The 27,857-nt window shown below is 35.5% G+C and overlaps 1 protein-coding gene across 1 annotated transcript in view; it reads right to left on the minus strand.

Moving 5' to 3' along the window:
- LOC131677881 (ATP-binding cassette sub-family D member 1) overlaps window positions 1-24,640 on the minus strand; it is a 65,634-nt gene extending 40,994 nt beyond the window's left edge. Inside the window, exon 1 of the mRNA XM_058957968.1 lies at window positions 23,976-24,640. The gene's annotated coding sequence lies outside the window, so the exon portion shown is untranslated. The remainder of the gene's footprint in view (window positions 1-23,975) is intronic.
- Window positions 24,641-27,857: the final 3,217 nt, after the last annotated feature.

A 27,857-nucleotide genomic window follows, 5' to 3' on the forward strand; every position in this document is an offset into this window, starting at 1 on the left:
AAGCATGACTGCAATGCTTCTGACACCGTCAGCTATAATTTTAGAAAAGCCAACTATAATAGCATTATTGACTTCCTGTCGAATATCCACTGGACTGAAATTCTCGACAATGATGATGTCAACGTTGCAGTGCAGACCTTCTCCAATGTTATGAGCTATGCTATCGATCGCTATGTACCCAAAAGAAGTGGCCTTCAATCTAAGCACCCAGCGTGGTACACTGCCGAGCTGAGACGGTTAAAAGCGACTAAAAGAGCCGCTCTGAAGAAGTACTCCAAGTTTGGGGGCTACATGCTGCGACAACACTACGTTCATGTTAACCAAGTCTATAAAAAGACATCGAAGCGTTGCCATGCCGATTACTTGCGAAACGAGCAACGTAAGTTGAAATCCGAACCTAAAACATTCTGGAAGCATGTAAACGAGCAAAGAAAGGAATCCGGGTTGCCTTCAACGATGAGCTATGGAGGACGTATGAGCTCTAGTTTACAGGAGATCTGCCAACTATTCTCTGAAAAGTTCGCGAGTGTTTTCTCCAACGAGAAACTGACACCTACCCAGGCTTCACGCGCGGCTCTCAATGTACCTCAATCATACCAGTCTTTGAACTCTATCAATATCGACAATAATATGGTACAACTGGCGATTAGCAAAATGAAGGCTTCAACCTCGGCAGGCCCAGATGGTATACCAACTATTATTCTAAAAAAATGCTCTGCCGGTCTAATTGAACCTCTTTGTCATCTGTTTCAATTGTCGCTATCAACCGGAGTATTTCCCGAACTCTGGAAATCCTCCTTCATGTTTCCAGTTCACAAAAAAGGTGATAAAAAGGTAGTTGACAATTACCGTGGTATTACAACGCTAAGCGCAGTTCCTAAGCTGTTTGAAATGGCTGTGTTGGAACCCATCTCCAGCCACTGCAAACAGTATATCTCCGAGACTCAGCATGGATTTATGCCGAAACGTTCAACATCTACGAATCTTCTGTCGTTCACAACATATGTTACAGATGCTATGTCGGACGGCCTTCAAACTGATGTTATCTACACGGATCTTTCAGCTGCTTTTGACAAGATAAATCACGCTATTGCAGTGGCAAAATTGGATAGACTTGGCTTTGGTACTAATATTCTCCGTTGGATGCAATCGTATCTCAGTGATCGTCGTCTAGCAGTCAAGATAGGTGATTGTGTATCCGAAGAGTTCTTTGCTTCATCTGGTATTCCGCAAGGCAGCCATCTCGGTCCATTGATTTTTCTTCTGTATTTCAACGACGTTAACTTTTGTTTAGAAGGACCACGGTTGTCTTTCGCCGACGACCTCAAGTTATACCATAGAATACGGAATACTGATGATGCAGCTTTCCTTCAACGCCAACTGGAAACCTTTGCGGAATGGTGCGAGATCAACCGAATGACCCTAAACCCCAAGAAATGTACGGTCATTACGTTCTCGAGGAAAAAAACGCCAATTCGATTCAATTACTGTCTAGCTGAATCCACAATTGACAGAGCGAATTGCGTCAAAGATCTCGGAGTTTTTCTCGATGAACAACTGACGTTTAAACAGCATATCAGCTATATTGTCGCAAAGGCATCACGCTGTTTGGGGTTCATAATGAGAATATCTAAGCACTTTTCAGATATTTACTGCTTGAAATCTCTCTACTGCTCACTCGTTCGATCAACTCTGGAATATTGTTCAGTTGTGTGGAACCCTCATTATCTCAACGGTGTCCATCGAATTGAGACAGTACAGCGCAGATTTGTTCGGTTTGCCCTTCGTCGATTGCCTTGGAGCAATCCTCACCAGCTGCCAAGTTATGAAAGCCGGGGTTTGCTTATTGGACTCGATACATTGCAAGTGCGACGGGATCTATTCCGTGCTATGACGATTTCGGATATTTTACAAGATCGAATTGACTGCCCCGAGCTTCTCAGTGCGATAAATATGAATGTTCGCCCTCGCGCCCTTCGCAATAATTTATTCCTCCGATTACCTCTTCGCCGGACTAACTATGGAGTAAACGGTGCCATCATTGGTTTGCAGCGGACCTTCAACAGAGTGTCATCCGAGTTCGATCTTCACATTCCACGTAGCAGATTACATGTTGACTTTTTAAATAGATTAAGAAATTATCATTAGGACCACACTGTGTCTGTTGATATTAATTAATTATAAATAAATAAATTAACAGCTGCTTCCGAACTTGTTGATACTATCTATGGTGCAATGGAGTACACTTTTGAAGTGGAATAAATGTTCAAAATTTTTTCTCGCGGTCACATTATTTTGAAAGCATCAACTTTGGAGTTTTAATCACGAAAAAGCTTCCCAACTTTAATGTAATAGTTTTGGTGATTGAATCTCCTAAAAATAATTATAAAGAATTAACTCTTGGCGTCTTCAGCAATGTTGTTAGTAGTGTCATTTTAAGCAACTTTGTTGAAAACATGAAGGCCTAATGAATGCAGTATATCGAGATATAAAACGATATTTACGAAATTTTCTTAATTTTTTTATTGTAAGCTTAAGAGACCACCTTGAATAGAATGTGAATTATATTGTTTATAGACAGCAGATAAGATTTATCAATTACAGTAATATCAGAATAACTTTGCTGAAGACATTAAATCTCGAACTAAATTTGATTGCAGAGTATTTTTTTTTATAATTACTAGTAGGAGGCTAGACCGCCAAAATTATTTTATTAGATGAGGTGCTACTTTACGTTGTAATATTCTTCAAAGATACCAAACATCCAAAGTTGACAGTTTCGAAACAATATGATCGTAACCGTACAAAATTTATTCGTGCATAAATTTTACTTTTCTTCATTTCATTCTTTTTCATTAAAGCTCACAACTCCACGAGTCCTCGTATACAAAAAAATATTACACAATATTAATAGCCACGAACTTGAAATATTTTTATTATTTTCAATCCTACTTAGTGGCTATTTATATAATTGATAATACAAAGAACTAAAATGCGCATCTACATCTAACCTGACCTGTTAAAGACAAACGGAAAACGTAATTTTCCTTCTACTTTTTAAAATATTATTGTCGTTGTTAGTCACATTGAGTTTTTGTCTAAACTCTACGCATTCTCATTCGAAGCATTGTTCCGAATCCATATTTCGGAGCATCTCTTAAAAAAGAGTTCAAGATAATTTGACAACAATCGGACCTCGGATAAGAGATCAGTTATAAGATACAATTCGTTCAATTTCCCAAAAGTCCCCATGATACTTAAAACAATAGGTTCTCAATGTATTGATCAGACAACATACTTCCAAAATTGATATTGTGTAATGTTTAATTAAATTAGTCTGCATCAATTTTTTTTTAATCCCAGCGATGTGATGGTAGCGGTAGGAAACGAAGCACTGCATGATCAGGATGGTATTGGACCAATTCATACGTCAATCCAAGATTTCGAATCAAGTTGCAATTAGTCGTTGTTAAGTCAGACCGGACTAAGTGCAAAATCTTAAAAAATGACATGATGGTGGCACTGGATAAAGAATTGCTTCAGTTACATTTGACTTTTCACAGATTTGAAATATGCTACAATAAGCAAGAATTATGGCAAAAATTCATTTCAAATTATAACGCAAAAGATGCTGCGATTAAAATTTTACACTCATTTTACCCGAAATTAATGCAATGTCACTTAGTTCGTTCTGACTTCACACCAACCAATTCATTTTGAGCAAAAACCATGAAATGTTTTCTACAATACGTACAGAAAATTGTAAAGGCACCAAGCAGGAGCGGCAACCAACAAGGTGGCAAAATTTGCTCAAGGAAGCTGTACAGAAAGTGGAAGAAGAATATGCCAAAATTCGGTACACAATCCTTGTTTGGCAAGCGATTCGCGCATGTGGAAAATTTTCATTTCTTCATCACATCAGGGGTTGTGAATGGATAAATCTACATAAAAACCCCCAAAAATGACTCCCGGACTTCTTGAGGTCTCACGATATTTTGCAGATTAGGTATTTTCCATTATGACGTTGTAGTCTGGTACAGAACCAATTATGTTATTTTTGTACGACACACCACCTTATCAAAAATATTTTAGGCCGTCAGAATCAGGAATCAGAATATACTGGCTCAAATGGAACGTATCCCGTAGGTAGTTGAGGACTTGTGCCTCACGACAACGTGCATTCGATGTGTTTCCTATGTCGACTATTTTACATGATTGGTATTGAAATGATTTTTTTTGTTTTAAATTTTCTTGCATTTATTTTTGAGTTTATTTTTTATGTAATATTGCAGTCTTAGTGAATATAGTATTTGCATTTCGTCTTCGATCAGCTTCGTTGGTAGATGGTTTCATTTCTGTTTGTGGCTGATTATGAATGAACTGCTAATAGTTGTGGTAGTGAATTATTGAAATGAATTGTGTTGCTCAATTTATATTTATATTTGTATTTTTCTGTTCGAATATGTAACAAAAATCTATCTCACCAACAATTTGGGCATGAAGAGACACTATTTAAAGAAGCGTTCTTTTCCTGCAGCGAAAAATGCGAATATCTAAAATGAACGAAACTTGAATTGCGCACTTAGATTCGAGATAATATCGATTGATTTCAACGGCTGCAATATTCAGTATTGTCATCTGTAAATGTAGGTGAATTATGATTGAGAAATGTGTCTTTTTTTAAAGCCAGCAATTGACTTTTTCCAGCTGCATCATATCACGAACAGTAAGAAATTTAAAACAATATTGTATGAATCAATGTAACTTTTGTAAATCACGTAATCGTCATCTATTAACAAGTTGAATTTTATTGGCATATTGCTAAATATTTTTCCTAGATTGTCATAGTGTAAGGACAATTATTGAATGAATCGTCGCCATTGCAGTGTTGACGTTTAAACCGCCTTACTCCATCATTTCTCATTATTGACGGAGGCACTCTTCAGTCTCAAACAAAGTCTTACAAATATGAAGATTGGGTTATATAACATGAGGGGGAGGAATAGCGCAGCTGGTAAGTCCATTAAACTGTACGCAGCTCACCTGATCTCGAATTCCCTCAACCTCATTTAGTGTGTTAGGCCCTTGGTCACTTTCTGTCAGATTGGTAAGAAATGGTAATATCATTTTAAGATCCATTAAAATAATCTTCCGTTCTTCGACGGTACCTGGAAATTTACAATGCCACCTACAGTGAACAAAATTTAAATTTCTCAAGTTGGTAAAGATGGCTCCCTGATGCTGGGGATCATTTTTTGACTATCCTACTCTACAGCAGTTTATATCTGATCAATTATAGGGACCCCCCAGCTCAGTTGTGCCCAGGGACTTCAAGTGGTCTTAAGACGCCCCATGTCTCTCGTTGTGTACCTCAAGTTATGTGAAATTAATTATCTAATGTGTTTTTGTTGCTAAACATTTTGTTATGGGCGATGTTGTGTTTTCGAGCAAACCGAATAAATTTACTTCATTTTAAACACTTTGTGTTAAGGTGATTTTCAATCTATTCCCCGAATGACTCTAGTTTTCGATAGCACGTGAAAAGAGCTTTCATATACTACACCTATCCGCAAACAAACGTTTTTCTTAAATTTATTTATTATAAAATATTCGGCAGGGGTAAGTTGGCGGTGATGCACGCGGGGCGAGGCGGTTGACGGTTCAAAAATAGTCATCAAATATTTTTATTTTTGGAATTCACTCCAAAGTAAGAAAATCTTTTGCTTGTATATCTCGTCAATGCAGCGGATATTTACTTCGGCCAATCGTCTGAAGAATTTCCAAAATTTTCTTTTGAGCATGGAGTACTGAAATATAATGGCAAATGTTTGTTAATATGCAGGTAAGTTTGAGGGTTTTTCGCGTCACATTTTTATCTATAAAAACAAACCAATGCAAGAAACATTTTAGTGAAATTTAGGGATGTTGTCAACAGTCTGCTCTTTTATGCAACGTGTTCGTTTTTGCAAGACCTAGCTAAGTCGAAGTCGTAAATATAAAAACAGAAAACAACGCCAACTAGCCCCGAGCTCCCATAAATTTTAAAAACTATTTTTTTTATTTTTTGTCCACAAAAGCCTAAAGAGAATGGATAGGATTTGAATTAAATTTCTTCCTGAAGAAACTATCATAATTTTTTTCTAACGATTACCTAAAATGTTTTACTGTTTCATTCTAATTAACAGAGAGATCTCTAATTTAATTTTTTATGAAATATGCTTGAACTGATGATTGATTTATTTTCCATTGAGCTTTATGGATGGGACAACCATATATGAACTGTATTTCAATGTTTTTTTTGTGAATAGTCTATTAATTGGAAAGTTTATGTTTTTTGTTCTGTCCAACGGTATTAAGAAATTTTATTTTGACTTTGAATCATTTTTTTGTTCGTTATTGGTATATTATATTTCATATAAGTATACTATTCTTGGACCATCCACAACGAGGTTTTCTAGATACTGACAAAACATCGAAAGGCTCACAAGAAGATATCATTTTCAAATTCTGGAACAATTTTCTGCTATGTTTATCTAAGATAAGTTTAGCAATTTAGAAAATGATCTAGCGGAAGAGCTTAATTGTACTAAAGAAAAAGTAACCCAATTCGATTGCAAATGAAGAAATTTCAAGAGCAAAAAATTCTTTAATTTGTGGTGTTACATTTATAAAATCAAAACCTCTAAGCGCGAAGCCTGACACCCGTCATTCCCAATAAGAGCTAACTAGATTTGAAGAAATCAAAATTAAAGTTCAACTTTTTTCATTTTGGCTCTGCATTACACTGCTGGGAGGATTAATACGATAATTATTTATTCGTATATTGTCTAAAACTATAAGAAATCACTTTTTACAAATCTTTGTCATATAATAAGGTTTAAAATGTGCAACATAATTTTTGGCCAGGAATTTGGTCTAGTTACGTCAATGTGTGGATCCACAAGGATCAATAATGCAGTATCATTCCTACTCTTGGCTGCCCAGTGCCCATGGACGGTACTCATTGATTTGAAATGCAAGGTTCAGAGTCCTGTTCGGTATGGTAAAAATAAACCTTATTTAAACGATTAACCTTTATATCACGGCCAGATTAGATAGCACGCAGACGTAAGGTTCATATGTAGTACCTCAGTACGTCAATGACATTGCAAGATTGGAAAGAAATCTTTCTCTCTTGAACTCATACCTGAAAACAACAAAACATGGAAACATGGATAATCCCAGAATCTGATAACAGCCATAAATATTGATAGAGCCAATGCACCCCATGAATGGAGCTTTTTCAATCACTGTAATTTATTTGTTTTATCAGTTTATTTGCGAAAAAATTTGTGATTGAAAACACTGGAAACGGTTTTACCACAACGTGCTCGGATACAGTTCGGTGAGCTGCTATATTGAAAATCGTTAGATAGTTCTTATAGATATTACACTGTTTGTCAATAAAACAACTTGAGTGAGCTGTAAATAAAAAAATGATGCACTATTTTTGGTGTATATTTGAGTGCTGAATTGAAGGACGCAATTATATTTCATATACAAGGCAAGCTCTAGCTAATTGAATGTCGTTAAAATGTCACCAACATTATTTTTTCAAGAGATACTCTGTATTATATCATTAAATTTATTAAAAGATACTGTACCTCCAAAGTTGATTGTGTCGCAAGTATGTGATCTTGACAGTTTTTAACTATTTATTTTAGTATTCTTCCAGTCATGTAGTTTTAAAGTCAAGAATACTAAAATAAATAGTTAAAAACTGTCAAGATCACATACTTGCGACACAATCAACTTTGGAGGTTCAGTATCTTTGAATAAAATTTATGATATAATACAGAGTATCTCTTGAAAAAATAATGTTGGTGACATTTTAACGACATTCTATTAGCTAGAGATTACTGGGTAGGAAAGTTATAAAAATTTAGAGCCATAGTACTCAAGTACTGAAAGCAAGGTTGTGAAATATACAGATCGGAAAACTAGAAGTGGCAGGGTCATTGGAACAGGCATGATATCTTACAGACTTAACTTTTGTCTTCTGTTGATGGGGGTCGAGTTTAGGCAGCATAACTATGAATCACTCAAGTCCACCAACATGCCTCCTGGTAAAGACAGACTTGTCCCTCTTTACCGTGAGAACCAACAAAAATGGCTGATTTCAAAGTCACCATAAATTTCGAAGTGGTATTAAAAATACTCAATTGTAGGAAAATGTGTTCGGTTGTCGGCGCACTTTTATTTTAGGCTCACAACATTACTCCAATTGAACAATATATGAGAATAAGCATACCAATGGAAAGCTAGAGGCTAATAACTTATGAAAGAAATTAATTTATTCTGACAACTTGAAAAAGTTCATTAACAATTTAGTCAAATGATAATTTTGATCGGTTATCGGCACCCTAAGATAATTTACTAAAAATGGAGAAATATGAATGATAATTATCAAGATTCAAAGGGGAAAGGAAATTTATTCATTTCAACAACTATCAAAGGCATTATGAACATCATTCTTCATCAGAACCACAATATGTGTATGTGAAAAACTAGTGCGAATATTACGCACAGCTGAGGCACTGACGGATCGCATTCACTGCAATTGAGTTAGTTTCAGGCAGTCCATTTTTTACTAAAGCTTCAAACAAATCAGATAGAGGTCCGCCAAAGGGGAAGGGGGGACTACAGGATTCCACCTTCTTTCAGAATGGTGCCAAAGATCGATCTCTGGTATCTTTTCGTAAAGCCCGTTCCAAAATACCCATATTTATTAGGTGATTGAGAGCATTTGCCGCAAAAATGAGGTGCCGACAACCGACCATGCTTGGGTGCCGACAACCGATTTTAGGAACCATTTTGAAAACTGATCAAAAATATTTGTGACGAATATTTCAGTGCCATTCAATGTTGAATCACAAAATTGAATAAATTCACATCGTAAATATTCAATGCGCACATTTTTTCTACCGATTTACTTCTTTCTATAACACTAAGCAAATGTTCAAAAAAACTTTTGAGTAGATTTTAACTTGTTCAAAAAATATTTTGGCTGTAGAACAGAACATACGAAACTGTTTATTTCAGCTATCGGCACAAAAATAACGTGCCAATATAACACAAAAATTACATAGGGGTGCCGACAACCGACCAGTGCCGGCAACCGACCACTTTCCCCTATTAACCCGACGTTTATTTCATATTGATACTACAAACAGCTAGAGCAAAAAACTGGTGCATAACAATAAAATTTCAGTGTATTATACATAACAGTGAGCTTCAATGGAACTTTTGGGTACTCAGGCAATGTACAGTGGTAGGGCCCGTATGTTGCACCCCCCCCCCCCCCCTCCCCCTCCGGGCCAGTATTTTCTCTCTACGGTCCTACAGGATATATCTCTTTTGATAATAGTCCAACGATCTATCGCTTATTCGAATAGTAGGAAAGCTATCCGGGGATGTATAAATTGTTTGTCTATGTTATCAATGTTGACAGTTAATCTCCAAAAACTACAAAAACGCATTTGACACACTTTCAAAAATCCATATCTCGGAAACTAAATGTCAGAATCAAAAACATATTTATAAAGTTTTGACTGAGTGTTGGGCTTTTCAGTTGAAATTTGTTTCAATAAGATCGGTTCATTCATAGCTGAGAAACACGAATGATAGTTGACCACATACAAAAACAGACACACAGACTAGCTAGAAAACAACAAATCGGGTTTCGGGACAACTTTCGGCCGGTGTAGACTAGCTCCTCCGCCGGGAATCAGTTCAGTAGTACGCGACGTAGCACCGGGGTCGGGCGCCAGCTAACCGATCATCAGGCTTCATCGGAAAGGCTGGACCGACCTCGACATTCCACATTCCACCGGCCTGAGAGTGAGGGAGATGTTGTATTGAAACAACGAAGAATTGAACTCTAGAAAAATTTGGTCAGGTAACGCACATCCGGTTAGAAAATTCGTAAAATAACACTTCGTCGCTGTTGTGCTATCTTATGACAAACGCCATTTTAGGGCAAACTGAGTTAGATATGCCACATCTCTTGTCTAAAAAATATCTACAAAGTGGCGTTTTCAGAATTTTGACATTCTGCTTGGTTAGTGAGACATATTTTTAATTTTTTGCTTCAAATGACTGTGTCTGGTGATTAGCTCAAGTTATCTTGATGCATAATATGTTTTTATGTATAAAACTATATGAGAAACATAATGGCATAATCATTTTCAAAAGAAAAATACACGAATTGTGAGAAAATTGCAGTTTAAGTTTTAAACTGGAAATATAGCATATTTTTTGCAAAACTGTAACCAAAATAACTATTTTTTCTAGATTCCCTGAATCATTTTCTTCAAAAGCATCTTACCGATTGTTTATAAACCAAATGAAGACAAAGATATAAATAAAAGATAATTATTGATGTTTTTTTCTATCGATAATTTTCCATGCACGATTATGACACGCCATACAAATTTTGTCATCAATACACACACGTGTGAGTGCGGCCTTTGTTTACATTTATAGTAAAAACTCGCAACATAGTCAACCGATCTTCTTGATATTTGAGTGATTGTTACAAAGTCAATTTTCGTCTTTGAATTGTTTATACCATTTATAAGTTTCAAGAAATTTAATCTCAAACTTTAAAAAGCATTTTTCTCGAAATGTGCAAAATGGCACTTGTCGTAAGATAGCACAACAGCGACTACTTACATTATACCCGAGAATCCTCTTGAAACGTGACAAGCGGTTCTATCCGGAGGTAGCGCCCAAATCGCTTGAGTTCAAACCAGAGCCGCTAGTGCGTCTTGCACGCACTTGAGTATAAGTTAGTGTGAAGCATCACAATGATTTATAGAACAAAGAACAATGAGCACATCATTTACCTCGATCCATCAATGAACTATCCAATGGCATGGTGAAGCGATGGAGTGAAACTTTCGCTAATGCAATTTTCCAACTCTCGCACTATATTTGTGTAAAATTATGACTCTATATGCTTGAGCCGTTCATAACTTAGGCGTTAATGATTGTTTATGCATAACGAGTCCCTGCGAGAAAGTTTTAATATTGTAACGGTGGAAGCTCAAAATTTCAAAAGAATAATAATATTTTTCGCTGGTATAATACCAGGATCAATAAACAGAAATAGTCTTCAAAGTTTTGAAGAAACATCCCTAAATCCTCCATTGACGACATTCCGGTACATTTGAACAGCCAGTTTGACTCGAGGAGTATCCGAGAAATGCGCCGATAATTTTACTGGTAGTGGTAATTCTGTACCAAGAAGAAACGCAACATTTTTTTAAAGTAATCGTGCTGCTTGAGCAGCTTGCGACACCATCCGACTTCAGCAATCTTCTACTTTTAAATTGACTAAAAATTGTGTTTCCAAAGTTTTAGGTTTTCATATGGCCTGTGTTAAGCCAAAAAAGACCAACCACATTGGCGTGAAAAATATTAGAAAACAATTATGCCGCTCAGTTCGGTTTGGCTTAATGCATATGTTTTCTTTACATAAAACTTAGTGTAAAATGGCACAACATTTTTCGAATGTGTGATCGATCCCAAAAGAAAGAGCTTTGCGATGAATTTCCCGCTGAATTTGGGTGCGAACAAAAACAATAGTCACGTCACTTTTGGAAAAGTGCGAACAACAGTGAAAAGACCTTCATAACGGTATTAATAGTGTGAATAGAATGACTGTCACTTTTAATTCCTTCCTGATTCCCATAAGTGAGATCCACAGGAGAACTGTCTTACTGTTGCGTATTCGTTTGAGTGAGAACCATCAGGCATCAGTCATTCTGTTTTGCTTGTTAACAACTTCATAGTTATTTGTCTAGTAGATTTCCCATCAATAACATGTTGGAGCTCAGCACTGGTGTTGATGAACCATTAATGAAAAGTTTTAGAAATCAAATCGATTATGAAGAAACCATTAAGTTGAGGTCACGAACAAACAATTGAAACTTACTAAATGTGAAACATGACCATCTATCTTATATCAGTTGAATCAGTTCTACCTGTATCTATTCCTACTAGTATTTCATGGGTAGCATTAACACATATGCACTAATGTTTTTACTTAAGACAGTAATGCCAGAATATAAACTCAAGCAAAGCGGGAGCCGTTTAGCGATATTTGCAATACAACGAGTTCAACGTAAACACAATTTTTATAACAGAACCCATCACCGTTATTTGTAGCTATAAGCCGCAAAAGGTAAGCCGCATGCGGATGAATTGGTATAAACATATTTACCACTCGATTCATGGTGAGTTAGTATACGATAATTGCCATAGCGTAAGTGAAACCTCGCTTGCTCACATTTCAACCTTAAAGTTTAAGCTATCAAGCTTCAAACAGAACAATAATTTTGCTACTGGCACCTTGGTCACCTCGGTTCCAATTAGACGTCACTGTTTTTATTTGCGGGCCGTACTGTTGCGATGAAGTCCGCATGACCTTATCCCTCACGGTGTCAGCCTGTGAACGTGTGCAGTAGTAATCTCGTTTGCTACTCTGAGCCATTGCTAATTGGTACGTGATATGAGATAGCTTTCTAATAATAGACGAGAAGGCTGTAGGTTACAATTAGTTACCTCTGAGCTTCCTGCATGGTGTTATTAACTTCCATAAACTGCTTTTAATTAAAGTTTCCCGGTGATTTTTGCACGGGATACCATTATTTTACGTCACACTTTTACTGAAAGGGCCACAAGTTATCCATCCTTGTATGAGAATATATTTTGCTTCAACGGTGTTTTCTAGGTACCAGAACCATGACATTTTTATCGTTTTTTCGAGCAAATCTTGAGCAAATTCGAACTTTTAAATTAAATTTTGTTTGTTTATAACATGGAAATCTGATTTAACCAACCAAAAAAGTAGATTTTTTTTCTATTTTGGTTATTTCAGTTCAATTCTTTAATTTGATACGACACACATAATGCGTTGGCTTAACAGAACCATATGACCGTAACATATTTACAGTATATAGACATGAAAATAATTATATTTAATATTAAAAATCCGTAAATCACCTTGTAACTGTTGGTATATGCTCTACTTTTGAGACCGATGAAAATTTCTTTTCTCGCTTTCTGTAACTGGTCGGTGTTAAGTCAGACCGGACTAAGTAACAATTTAATGATTTCGAGAAAAACGAGTTTAAAGTTTGAATAGTAGCATCCTTTACAGGGTAATTGTAAAACACTTTTTTGCCATAATTCTTGCTTTTCGTGACATATTTCAAATCTGGTAAAAGTCAAATGTAGCTGAAGAAAAGCTGTATTCAATGCTATAATTATCCAGTTTTTTGATGTTTTGCGACTTAGTCCTGTCTGACTTAACACCGACCAACTGTGTGTTGGATTGGATTATCGTCGATAGCGGTATTTGTGCACGGTTCTCCATAAAGTGGCGTCTGATTACTGAACTGGCACGTATTAATTTCGCTTGAAATATGCAGCGCATACTTTGTTTAATGATAGCTCTATTGTTCCATACTCCACATATATATATATATATATATATATATATATATATATATATATATATATATATATATATATATATATATATATATATATATATATATATATATATATATATATATATATATATATATATATATATATATATATATATATATATATATATATATATATATATATATATATATATATATATATATATATATATATATATATATATATATATATATATATATATATATATATATATATATATATATATATATATATATATATATATATATATATATATATATATATATATATATATATATATATATATATATATATATATATATATATATATATATATATATATATATATATATGCGAGAGTTTCCGTTGAAAATAATAAACTGGTGAGGAATGAGGAATCAGAATCTATTGGCTCAAATGGCACGTTCTCCATATGCAGACGGGGATTTGTGCCTTGCCGTGTCTTCTCATCATTAAACACCGCCTTCTTCGTGTATTGAAGGCAGCAAGTCGTAGCCGAAATACGTATTTGTAACAGTAAAGTGCATTTTTGCATTTTGTTCATCATAGTGGAATTAAAACGGAAGATATCGGTAAAAGTGTTTAATATAACATTCCACTAAGTCGCTCAAAAACAGTGCTTTTATTAAGTGTTCTCATCATTTCCTGAGCGGAAGGAAAGATGAAGAAGGAGAGAGTAAGTAGAATTTTAAGGTTGGGAAAAATTACAGCACAAAAGCAAACAGCAGATAAGTTGAACTCACAAGTAGTTCAAATCGCCTGCGGGTGATCAGTTATATGTGATAATTGAGTTTGCAGTGGCCGGTTAAAGCTATGGTCAGCATTGCCGTAGTGGAATTTCGAAAAATGTAGGAGATTTTTCGAAATCACTGGGTACGGTTGTTCTAGAAACGCCTTCGTTTGGTGACACTTTTGTACATTTCTTCAATAATTGCGAAGCTCGGACGAATCCAAAGACCGTTTTTTTCTCTTACCAAACTTGTAGAAATTGGCAGGACAACAAACAAAGTCAGTCGCTGCACCTGACCTGGACAATTCGTCAGCACTTTCACTTCCAGTTATACCGGAATGTCCGGGCACCCCGACTAGAGAGATAGTGTTGACAATGCTTAGTTCTTCTATATAGGTTCGGCACGCGATCACTAGCATGGTCCGAGTTTGGAATACAGCGCAGTATCTACCTAGCGAGTAGGATTGTTCTAACCTCATTTCACGACAGTAGACACCGGCACCAGCATGTTCCTCCATTAGAGAACCGCAAGTGTAACAGGCCACTTTCGTTTGTTCTCGTCTCTCCGTATAGACAGATAACCACTCCTCCCTAGAGGGATTCTTCACATGGAGTATCCTAGTAGGAAAACTACATATGAGTGTAATATCGCTGGAAGCAAGAATATCTTCACCCCACGTAACCATTTGTGACCACAGTCGTGTATAACTGGTAGCAACATCAACATAGTTACTGCAAGCCGTACAATTGTCGTGTAAATCCAAAGGATGTAATTAGGTTTGAGACCCCAGGTCTTTCCAAAAGTGCGTCTGAACTGCCCGGAGACCACGCTTTCTGGATTCTGAACTCAATGTGAGCAGACCAATTCTATTTGGAATCCAATATTATAATGAATTGGATGAATTGGAATCCAATATTATAATGATATTCAACGCATTGAAGCTATTCAGCGCAAAGTTGTTCGTTTCGCACTTCGTCGACTCCCATGGAGGGACCCACTGAACCTACCGAGCTACATAGATCGCTTTAAGCTTATTGACCTGGATCTCCTGTCTGTACGCCGAGATGTTTCGAAGGCCGTTTTCATTGCCGATCTACTGCAATCTCGAATCGACTGTTCCGAACTTCTACAACTTTTGGACTTCGACATTCGTCGTCGTAGTCTTCGTACCTTTTGCATCCCGTTATCCAGAACAAATTGTGGGTATAACGGACCTTTCGTCAGTATGTGTCGTCTTTTCAATCGTTGTTCCAATGTCTTCGACTTCCATTTGTCCCGCAATGTTGTCAAGAAATCGTTTCTAAGATCATTATCTTGTTAGCTGTAGTCTAGTGCTAGTTTTAAGATTATGCTGTTAGTTTTAATTGTAGTTATAAGTACCGAAATGTATCATTTGGATCTGTTATCTGTTGATATAAAAGATGAGGAGGTTTTATGCCTGCTGGAGAGAGAGAGTTAAAGTAAAATTCAGTTCCAGCGGGCTTTTTCCTGCTCCCTAAATTAACAAATAAATTAATTAATAAACAAATATAATTCCAACGAATTTGACTTGATCTGCACACAGTAGCTCAGAATCAAAAATTGCAGGGGACGAACCCCGGTTGTTGTTGTTCGTGAAAATAAGTTAAGTTTTGTTTGGATTAGCTGCTAATTTATGTTGTCGACATTACTTTTCGACAGCTCTTAATGCGTGTTACATTGAGTTAAAGATTGTTCCAATGCAAAATCCAGTAATTAGTATTTGGTTATCAGCAAACCCGTAGATAGTACATCCAAGCTCATTCAGTTTTCTCAACAAACCGTCGGCAACCAGGTTCCATAGCAAAGATGACAGAACGTCACCCTGAAGACAGCCGCAAATACTCAATTTTCTTATCTATAATCACGCACTTATTTACTATACTTATCGTCTATTTTGCTTAACTTTCATTGTGTCTAGCGTGCAATGCGTAGCGTATATTGGGTAAAAGGGTATAATACGCCCAACCGGGACTAAACGCCCCTCTTCGATTCCCAGGATTCCTGAATTATCTAAAAAGTAAAAATGACTGATAACAGTATCGTTTCATGAAATCAACGTACTAAGTTAGTTTGGTATTTTTAATATGTTGCTAGACAACAATATATACAAAAGTTTCAAAAGAGCTACTTTTATGTAAGCTTCCACTTTTTCCAATAGCATTACGACCAATTAGAAACAGTCGGATTCGATAGAACTATTTCAAGTAGCTTACTAGAATATTATAGTTACTATCTTAGTTTTTAGCTTGGCTTAAAACTATGTGTGTGTGTGTGTGTAGAATTATTCATGTATTCACAATAGCTCATCACCGGCCAAAATTCCCCACCCATTGTTGTGGGGCATATTCACCGATTGCTTCACCGGGGGCATTTTGCCCTGGGTGAAAGAAAAAACTAGAATTTAGGCATCTTTGAAAAATGTTTAATAGTACTTGTATCAGGATGTTTTTAATAAAAAATGAAACTAATTTCTAACTAATATAATATAACAATAAATTAGAGTAGTTAGTGAGAAGATCATAGTGTCGAATGGTGAAATATAGCTATTTTTGCTTAAGAGGGGCGCATTAGACCTGTTTACCCTTTTTCTTAAAGTTTGTTATGCCAAACCTCCATTATGCCTAATGCCTGTATGCCTATCGTCTATATGCCAAATTGGGAACACCCATTGTGATCTTTCTATGTTAATTTCAATCTTTGAATCAACGAAATGACAAACCGCATTTATTAAATTGATTTCAATCGTTTCTCTGATAAGTTTTGCAGTTGGTTGGTGAGTTAATTGATCAATGAAGTGTTCAATTTTCATTCTTACACTATTTGGCCAGCATTCTTACAATATTTAGTGTTTAATTATAATAATATTACACACCTACAACAAAATTCGGCTATTTCGAGTAAAATCTCTGTTTTATGGTCTGAAGCAAACTACAAAATAAAAATGATTGATTTGTTCAACCAAATCATAAGTAGGTGTTTCAACAACTTTATTCCATACTTTTAGCCTTCGGAAGTATACGAATTGAAACTAAACGTCAATCAAAATCGTGAAAATATTTTGAAATATAGCATCATATCATGATTTTTAAACCTTCTCCTAACCAACTGATCTGAAAGGAAATATTCGTACCTGGAAAGAACTTGAATTCGGATAAGATTTTTCAAAGTGACAGGAGCGGATCAAGAAAAAAATTTCAGGATTGGTCCGAAAATTTGATTTTGGAATGAACATTGTACAATACGTTATGCGTAAAAACATCATTTAACGAAAATCAATTTTGGTGGTCAAATTTGGTTTGAAATGATTTTAAGTTTGAAACTAATATAAAATAGAAACTTCAACAGGCTGAAAATTTTCTGAGGGGGTCCGGACCCCTAGGACCCTCCCCCTGAATCCGCCCGTACAATATGTGGAATTTTGCATAATTCTTCAGCGTCACATTCGCATGAAACATCAAATGTAACATGTAAATGTATTATGTTATATTCCATATCCGATTAAAATAATATTAGTTATTCACTAAGTTTGTATTAATTCGTTTAATCAGTTCCGAGAGAAGTAATTATAGCGTATCAGGCGGAATGGTGAGGCGGTAGGGTAAGAGAGCCTTTTTTACTCCATTCCTATTGCTACACAACCCATTTGAAGCCGCTGGTTAGAACAGCGTCTACTATCTTTGTTCATCTCATAGACTCAAATAGTAGGGTGAACATTGTTTCACTCGTCACGACTTTTGGTTGCGCTTAAACACGCGTATTATCCCATTATCATTCAATTTTGTTATTTGAATATTTGAATCTTATGAATGATGTAATGATATTGATACCAATTTATTCGCATTACATCGATTGCAGGTCGCAATAATACAAGAAATTGTGTGGCATCATCCTCAATAGGGCCAAAATAGGCTCATTACTCTTATTAACAACGATGATGACGACTGCCTGTTTACCCCGCCAGAATCGACCTACTTCGTCGAGACAGTCTATGCTCTGCTTATCAAGTATTTGTTGAAGCGTATTATCAAGTATTTCTTCAAGCGCATCATGTCTGGTCATCAAAGCTTTTTAGTTTGCTGTTGTCTTCCTATCGCGGCGTATTCTGAGAAAGGAAGCTTCAATTAGAAAAAAGTTTCAAGATGTTCAGACAAGAGCATTCGCTCTCTTTAGACTGAATGACTGTTGCATGATATTACTTTTGAAACATTGAATTTTAGTTACACTTACAAATCAATTACATTACACTAAATGTATCAGCATCCATTATTCATAAATTTCTTATCAACTTATCAATGTACGTAAATAATGTTTACAGCTTACAAATACACTAATTTGAACGGTGGTCGTCAAGTGTAGCGAATACCAAAGATGAGTACGCGGATAATGAAATTACTTCGCGCTGGGTAAAGTCTGAGTTCATGTCACATTTCTGTAATAAGCGGAACGGGTGAGTAATAAACAGAAAATTTAATGTTCTCTGCTGTTGTGAGTTACTCGTGTGTGGGTCATTGTCAGCTGATGTCGACTGTATGACTACTTGAAGAATAGTACATTTACTCGAAAACGCGTGTCTCTAGCTTCAAAGACGAGACGGATTCAAACGGCGTATTTATCCATAACGCCAATAAAACGTCATTTATTTTGTATTATATATACTGAGCACAGAAATTGTCCACAGAGGGATTTGCTAGAGAAACAGATGTTAGTGATTTTTCAAATTTGAATTTAAAGTTCTCGACAAATATATGATTAGGGTTCACAAGGCAAATGTCAAATTTCTGCAGAAGCCGTTATTGTTCAAGCACGGTGCATAGCAGATATTGAAAGAGAAAACTGTGGTATCTACCGCTGCGCTAGGCGACTAACGGTTCTTTCGGAATTTCGCCGCAAAGCGAACTTTAACAGATGGCTTTTGAGCCCTAATCATATGTTTGTCTAGAGTTTATCTATTTATTCAATTGCCCTTCGTATACACAAATCAAAAACTGCATATTTATTAAATTTAAGTTTATTATGTACTGCAATGAATTTTTGGCAAAAAACATAAAATGTGCCAAAAAATGCCCGTGCTGATTCTGTTCCAATCCAAAACACCGAAATTGGTACTGTAGGATTCCGTTTTTGGCAACAATTTTATTTTTTTCAGTTGCCAAAACCGGAACCGTGCCAAAAATGGAACCTTTTTTTTAAACTTTAGATTTTCAATTTACGATTTCAAAAATGTTTCAAAGATTTTTAATCATATATTAAATGGAATGAGATGAAAGAAAAAATAAGCAAATTCAATTTTATTCGTGTTTTTATCAAATTCAGACGTCGTACGGTGGAGTAGAATGCTACTTTCGACGCTCAAAACCTCTAGCACCTCGGGTATATATCCTGGAGGATTAGTGTCTTTAGAAAAGTACCTTAGATGGAAATGATAATTATTTTGACAACTTTGGTTTAGATCTAGATAAGTAGAAACTGATCTAGATCAGTTCTATCTTTTCACAGAGGTGTTCTATCAAAAAAAACTTTCTTCGGCAAAGTTGTTTGTTTGATATTTTAACACATGTACTGAAGACATTTTCTACTTTATAATTTATGTAGATGGCGCTACATGACATTTAAAAAAATACTTGAGAAAATGAATTCTAACATTTTTTTTTTTGAAAAATATATCTAGAAATAAATGTTTTATTCCTAAATCTTCGCAAAGAATGCAATAATAAAAAAAGCTTCAAAGTGTGATAAATGTTATCATGACATTCGCTCCTGGGATTGTTATCTTTTCTTTCGTGAATATTAATGAACAATTTTGTAAAAAACATAGCACTTTTAAAAAATACATAAAGTTTGTTCTCAATAACTAACCAATCGTCGATCTTCCAATTGGAATTGATGGATTGAAAATCAAATTGCAATGTTTGAAGATAGTTAGGTTTAAAGAAAACCTATATAAATCACTTGCAACTATCCAAACAAAAGGGATTGAAACATCAGTGCTACTGTGAAAATGTGCTCCAAAAAAAAATTCAAAAATCTCTAGAACAATGCATTTGCGAGAAATTAACACATCAAAAGATAATATCAGCAACCTTATTTTTCAAGAGCCACCCTACCTTAAATCTTTAAAAAAATCATAACAGATTAACCATTATAGATAGCCTTGTTTATTTAGCAAACTTGCTTCAATTCATTTGTGTTATTATATTGTAGGGCATTTCGCAGGTAAAATTCACACATCTAAACAGTCGATACTTTGAACACCTCAACCACAAGGACCACCCTAATTCCACTCATTTGAAAAAAAATCGCAAAAAAAACTAACAAATGTTCCAAAGCTAAACCAAACTATTTGGGGGCCATCAGTTTTGTATTCCCAAATACGTCATTGGGACGCACCATGGTCAGCTTTCGATATGTACTGAAAATTGAGTGCCAAGTTTTGTATTGACGTCGTAATAATCCAAAGAGAAAGAGGCTCGCAATGTTACTAAGGTTCTATTGAAAATTTTCTCCAGAACTAGTCTTATTATGCAATGTAGCGCATTCCTTGACTCATAAAGTGCTCTGGGTCTTACTATAAAAATTGATTCCGTCAGACACTAGTTACACTGTTACCAGTTATATTATACATAAATAATACATTTCTATACTTATTGTGATCATTAAACACAACACGCATAGTGTACAATATAGTTAACCCTTAAATGCATAACACTGTTTCAAAACAACATGGCGAAAAACATCTCAAAATTATCACAGTAATGAATTGAAACTATGAGACAATTTTAACAAAATTTAAAAAAAAAATGATTTGCCCCTTTGAGGGTTAATATGACTTCCATGTTTGGAAATAAAGTCAAATGTGATGTCAATTGATATGAAAAAAATGTTTATTGCACAGTTTTAAAAGACTTATTATGTACAACAAGAATGTTGCCAAAACGGAACCCATTCGTTGCCAAAATCGGAGTGTGCCAAAATGGGAGCATGCCAAAAACGGAACGCGCCAAAAACGGAATCTTACTGTATCATATATTGATACCCTTTGCTGCAAGGACGCATTACAATATGTTCTTCATCAATGGGACAAACTTCCGAGTTGTCTCGGGCAGAATTTTTGCCCATTTCTCCATGATGACCAGTGGCGGATCCAGGGGGAGGGTCCTAGGGGTCAGAACCCCCTCCGAAAATTTTCAACTTGTTGAGAAATTTTAAATTAGTTTCAATTTTATATTAATTTCAAACTTAAAATCATTTCAAACCAAAACTGTTTTTATTAAATGAGGTTTTGACGTATAACGTATTGTTCAATGTTCATTCCAACAGCAAAATGTCGGACCCCTCCCGAAATTTCATTCTGGATCCGCTCCTGATGATGACTCTTAATAGTGGACTCTTGCTAACTTCAAACTCGTGCAATAGCTTCTAATCATACATGACTGGTTTCCTGGATAACTACTACACAATTTTGAAGCCTTGTTTGATTTATTTATTTCATTTGCATCCAGCAGTAGCCGTCAGAGTAAAAATAAAATAAAAGCGATAAATTCTCGTCAAAAAAATAAGATATTTACTTTCACTTATTCAAGAACCAGTATTATCTATCGGCTAGTCCTAAAGTATCTGCCAACTCCATTGGTATGTACATTCGAAAATCGAAATTAACCGCATATATCAATGAATATGACAGTTATAATTTAGCTGAATATGTTGATATTATAAAGTGATTTATTATTTATTTTCTCACCATTTCTCACCTCAAATTTCAATACTATTAAATAAATCAGTGTCCCAGTAAGTGAATCAAGAGCAAAATTGCTGCCACTTTCTGCCATTTTGTGTTTAATAGGCATTTTACAAAACGATATATTATTCAGTTTCATGCCTCTTATTTATGCAATTTTTGAATTGACTGCTTTTTCAATATTTTTAAACAATTTTCAGAGAATATCTGTGCAAAATTTGAGTGGTTTATTTCAAATATTATAAAAGATACAACGTTTTGAACTAAATAGACGCAACACGAGTCACGCGCAGCATAACGGTCCACTTTGCACGGAACAATGCTTTCGAATCATTGTTACAGAAAGTTGGAACCGCACTTTAAGATGCATACAAACATAATTACAATTAAATTTCATATTAAAACTTCTTAGCACATCTTATTACACTGGTTTCCATTCATTACCGGATCGTTTTCGTAGAACAAATTATATTAATACTTTTGGCCAGCTTTTTGATACGAATACGGCCTGAAATAGCTGCCTCGCTCACGGAAATTTTCCCTTTTTCTTGAACTTTTCAATTTTATCGATTTTTAATAGATTATTTTTATCGCACAGACATTTATTTTATCTAAAAACATTAAAATTCTCATATTTTTAGACATTAAAAATAAAAATAATATTGACGTTTTTCACAATGAAATACAAAACTTTTATACATTGTGTTGTAAATATTTACTGGAATTAAATTAAATTAAATTTTATCTCATAACTAACAAAACAAGATAACATGACTTCCTTGTCAATTACATTAGGTAATCAAATCCTTCAGAAATGCGATAGTTTATCGTAGACAAAAATATAAAATTTGTGGAACATTATCATTGTTCATAAAGCTAGCAAAATGCCTAATTTTTTAAAACGCTTCATATATAACTATCAAGATCCTAAAACAATTAAAATTCTTTACACAGCATATATCCGGTTTATTTTAGAATATTGTTGTATTGTTTGGTCACCATACATAAAAAACAGCAAATCAGAATTAAGTCAATTCTAAAGCAGTTTCTATTGGGAAATTTTATTCAAAATAGTAATGAATCAATAGTTTTGGTTATTTTCACGAAGTTTTTTGATATTCGGTTAAGAAATACATGCATTTGAAAAGTCTAAAAAGGGGGAGGGCACGTGTCCCCTCGTGGCACGCCAGTGATGAACAGCATTCCCTCTTCCATCTTATGAAGCACGTTGTATTTAGTTGAACATTCAAACATTGAAAGAACGTCGGGCCTATGACAGGATTTCGTTTCTAAACGATTTTATCAAAAATGAATTTGTATGCTCATACTAGTCAAATACGCAATAGAATCATCGAACAGACTACGCCAATGTGTAATGTAATCTACGATCGATTGACGAATAAATTAATAAATAGATGGACATCAAATAGATTTGAACATTTTCACGTAACAATTATGTTTGAAAAATCATTTCTAGATGCTGTTACAAACTTCACGTGCTAAATCAGTAGTCTCGATATAGTGCGTACAAGTCAACGTGCGTGGTATCATACAACTACAAAACAGAAACGTCAAATTCGTAATTTTAGATTATATTTTTGTTTTTTGTCGTTTTCAAATGCAATCATTTCAAATGCAAGTCGTTTTCAAATGCAATCTTTTCTAGACATATTTTCAACTTAGAAAAAAGATCAGCGACGAAAATTTTCAAATAGCCTGTCTTTTAAAATGCAACACTAAGCTTTAGACTTAATTTAAGCAACGTTAAGTCCACCTCATTATAACTCAAAACGTACACTAATCTATTCCCGCCTTACAATTATGCCTGGCAATACATGGCTTGCGACCAGTTCACGTTTTCAAAGTAATTACATCTTCATTTGCGCTCTCACACTCGAATGGCGCCGAGTTTTCACACGATGCGGAAAAGCACTTTTTTGCATTCAACTTACCTCGAATATTTTGCGATGCTATAGCTATTGGAGATGGAGAAAACAGCTAATCCACGTTATTTTTTCTTTTTCTTATGTAGGTATTCAACGGTTGAAAATCAGCAGCTATTTAGTAATTACTTAACCTTTGCACAAAGTACATCCTCTTTAATGAACCGATTTCTTTGTAGTTTTTTTCAAATGCTCAGCAGTTAGCAGCAGCTCGAAGGTACACTAGAACGCAATCCTTGAAGTGTCGACGCGCTCAAGGAAAACGCTGAGAACGACTCATACATTCTATATTTTCAGTTGGTATGAACGTACGGTCATGCACAGCTGCACTGTAAGAACGTACTTTTACTTTTACAATGACCAGAAGACACTACGAGATTGAGACTATCTTTCAAGAAAGAATAATTCGCTAATGACACCCACAACTATACGCTATTGATCATTTGAATTTTTAATTCAACAAAAACGGCACAACACCTCCAGGATCAACCGACGACAAAGCGAGCGCGTCCCAGTCCAGTCGTATGTAAGTCAGAACTCGAAGTGAGAAGCAGAAGCTTTCTGTGAATGCAGAAGCTTTTCACGGCTAACTACACACAACAATCAGCATCTGTTCGAGTACACTTTTTACATGCACACATGATATTTCGCTGGTGGTAAAGTAAACCTTCCTATCGCGGTATAGCTGGACGTGTATTATACTGCGCCAGTTCACTCGCAGCTTCATAAACATAAGAGTAATAAACATTTTAATGAATGTAATTGTACAACTGCCTGCGTATATAAGTCGGTCGCTCTTTTGCATTAAAACAAATACATACAATCAATAAGCAGGCGGGACGATGAGTGTATCGCCGCAACGAGAGGAAGCGATAGAAGGCCCGTTGTATCAAATCATACCATGATCATGAAAGTCCGCAGGGACGGGTGTTAGGTCAAAGGGGGGATTAAAAGATTTTCTTAGATCACCAGAATTGGACGGAGTAGCGTGCAAATGCAAAGCATATTTTCACTTCAGGTAGCACTCGACATTCTACTGCTCTACATTTCATCAGAACATTGAATTTACATTTATTGAAATTATAATAAGCGCATTTGTCGCCTGCACTTGCCCCCAAAGACAATATTCCCCCTGTTACTAAACTGCAACCCTGCCGTCAAGTACAAAGAACACTCTCATTGCTGTCGACACTGACGACATGCGCTGCGATAATAACAAAAACAAGTACCCATGCGGACGCAAACACATGCAACGGAGGTGCCGCAGCTTACTGTGTTGTTTAGTGCTGCTGGATAGAACGCAAATATCTCTGCACAAAGCAATCAACCACACATAAAAGTGGTTGTAACTGGTAGGCTTGAATCCATTAGACTGGACAGCATGAGCAAGCACTGACACTGTTACCTACACCTACACAAGGGTTACCAAGCAAAGGGTTAAAAATTACTGCATCCAGCACAGCAAATTCGCATACATCTGCTGCATTACAAATACCGTTGAAAAGCAATTGAGATATACTTTCGCGTTATGTCACTGCAGTCACATTGCAAGCAACATCCAATGCACTATCAGCTTCCAGCATTGGGCTGCATAGAGCAAAACTTTCGTTGCTCTCTTTTCACTTTACTCACTACCTACGATTTTGTTTTATTGGCAACATGAAGGATGTGTAACCCAGTTTCAATCTTCTATTTGCATGCAGCATACATTTCAAGTATTTTCAACAGCAGGAAATACGCCACAAGGTGATATCAGCAGTGTATCACTAGTTTTTTATATACCAACACTTACACAGCTCGAAGTACGATAAATGGTAACAACTGATAAGCGAGGAACGTTTGCTTCCGCTGTTCCAGCATTACTATTGCATGCCGAAAATATAGACTAGTAGCGTATCAAGGCATCTGAATATTTAGTGTCAGTCCGTGTATAAATATAATTTTCAGCAGAGGCGCTTTTAGCTTGTGCGCAGACTCGTCCATCATCGCTCGCAAAGATGCAGTGACGGCATAGGGTGTGTCGATAGTACTTACAAATTAAAATCGTATTTCAAATTCACAATACCAATCACTTCCAATTTCTTTTTTTATATTATTGACTTTTATTTACTTATCTCTCTGTTTCCATTTTCAATTTTATGTTTTTTATTTCCTCTTTCCTATCTCCTATTTCCTATTTTCTATTTCCGATTTCCTCTCTCCTGTTTTAGATTTTCGATTTTTGATTTTTGATTTTCGATTTTCGATTTTCGATTTTCGATTTTCGATTTTCGATTTTCGATTTTCGATTTTCGATTTTCGATTTTCGATTTTCGATTTTCGATTTTCGATTTTCGATTTTCGATTTTCGATTTTCGATTTTCGATTTTCGATTTTCGATTTTCGATTTTCGATTTTCGATTTTCGATTTTCGATTTTCGATTTTCGATTTTCGATTTTCGATTTTCGATTTTCGATTTTCGATTTTCGATTTTCGATTTTCGATTTTCGATTTTCGATTTTCGATTTTCGATTTTCGATTTTCGATTTTCGATTTTCGATTTTCGATTTTCGATTTTCGATTTTCGATTTTCGATTTTCGATTTTCGATTTTCGATTTTCGATTTTCGATTTTCGATTTTCGATTTTCGATTTTCGATTTTCGATTTTCGATTTTCGATTTTCGATTTTCGATTTTCGATTTTCGATTTTCGATTTTCGATTTTCGATTTTCGATTTTCGATTTTCGATTTTCGATTTTCGATGTTCGATGTTCGATGTTCGATGTTCGATTTTCGATTTTCGATTTTCGATTTTCGATTTTCGATTTTCGATTTTCGATTTTCGATTTTCGATTTTCGATTTCCGATTTTCGATTTTCGATTTTCGATTTCGGTTTCCTGTTTTCTGTTTCCTGTTTCCTGTTTCCTGTTTCCTGTTTCCTGTTTCCTGTTTCCTGTTTCCTGTTTCCTGTTTCCTGTTTCCTGTTTCCTGTTTCCTGTTTCCTGTTTCCTGTTTCCTGTTTCCTGTTTCCTGTTTTCTGTTTCCTGTTTCCTGTTTCCTGTTTCCTGTTTCCTGTTTCCTGTTTCCTGTTTCCTGTTTCCTGTTTTCTGTTTCCTGTTTCCTGTTTCCTGTTTCCTGTTTCCTGTTTCCTGTATCCTGTTTCCTGTTTCCTGTTTCCTGTTTCCTGTTTCCTGTTTCCTGTTTCCTGTTTCCTGTTTCCTGTTTCCTGTTTTCTGTTTTCTGTTTCCTGTTTCCTGTTTCCTGTTTCCTGTTTCCTGTTTCCTGTTTCCTGTTTCCTGTTTCCTGTTTCCTGTTTCCTGTTTCCTGTTTCCTGTTTCCTGTTTCCTGTTTCCTGTTTCCTGTTTCCTGTTTCCTGTTTCCTGTTTCCTGTTTCCTGTTTCCTGTTTCCTGTTTCCTGTTTCCTGTTTCCTGTTTCCTGTTTCCTGTTTCCTGTTTCCTGTTTCCTGTTTCCTGTTTCCTGTTTCCTGTTTCCTGTTTCCTGTTTCCTGTTTCCTGTTTCCTGTTTCCTGTTTCCTGTTTCCTGTTTCCTGTTTCCTGTTTCCTGTTTCCTGTTTCCTGTTTCCTGTTTCCTGTTTCCTGTTTCCTGTTTCCTGTTTCCTGTTTCCTGTTTCCTGTTTCCTGTTTCCTGTTTCCTGTTTCCTGTTTCCTGTTTCCTGTTTCCTGTTTCCTGTTTCCTGTTTCCTGTTTCCTGTTTCCTATTTCCTATTTGCTATTCACTATTTTTAATGATGTTTGAGACGGGTTGAAATTAGGAAACACCTTTTCAATTTGCAATCGATGATGAAAAATATTCATATTTTTCCTTGAAAAAATGACAATTACAAAAACGTGTAGCTTTTCGCAACAACTGAAGGTGCCAAATGTTTCAGCGTGAAAAAATACTTTTGT

The sequence above is a fragment of the Topomyia yanbarensis genome, chromosome 1, assembly GCF_030247195.1.
Source record: "Topomyia yanbarensis strain Yona2022 chromosome 1, ASM3024719v1, whole genome shotgun sequence".
Taxonomy (NCBI): Eukaryota; Metazoa; Arthropoda; class Insecta; order Diptera; family Culicidae; genus Topomyia; species Topomyia yanbarensis.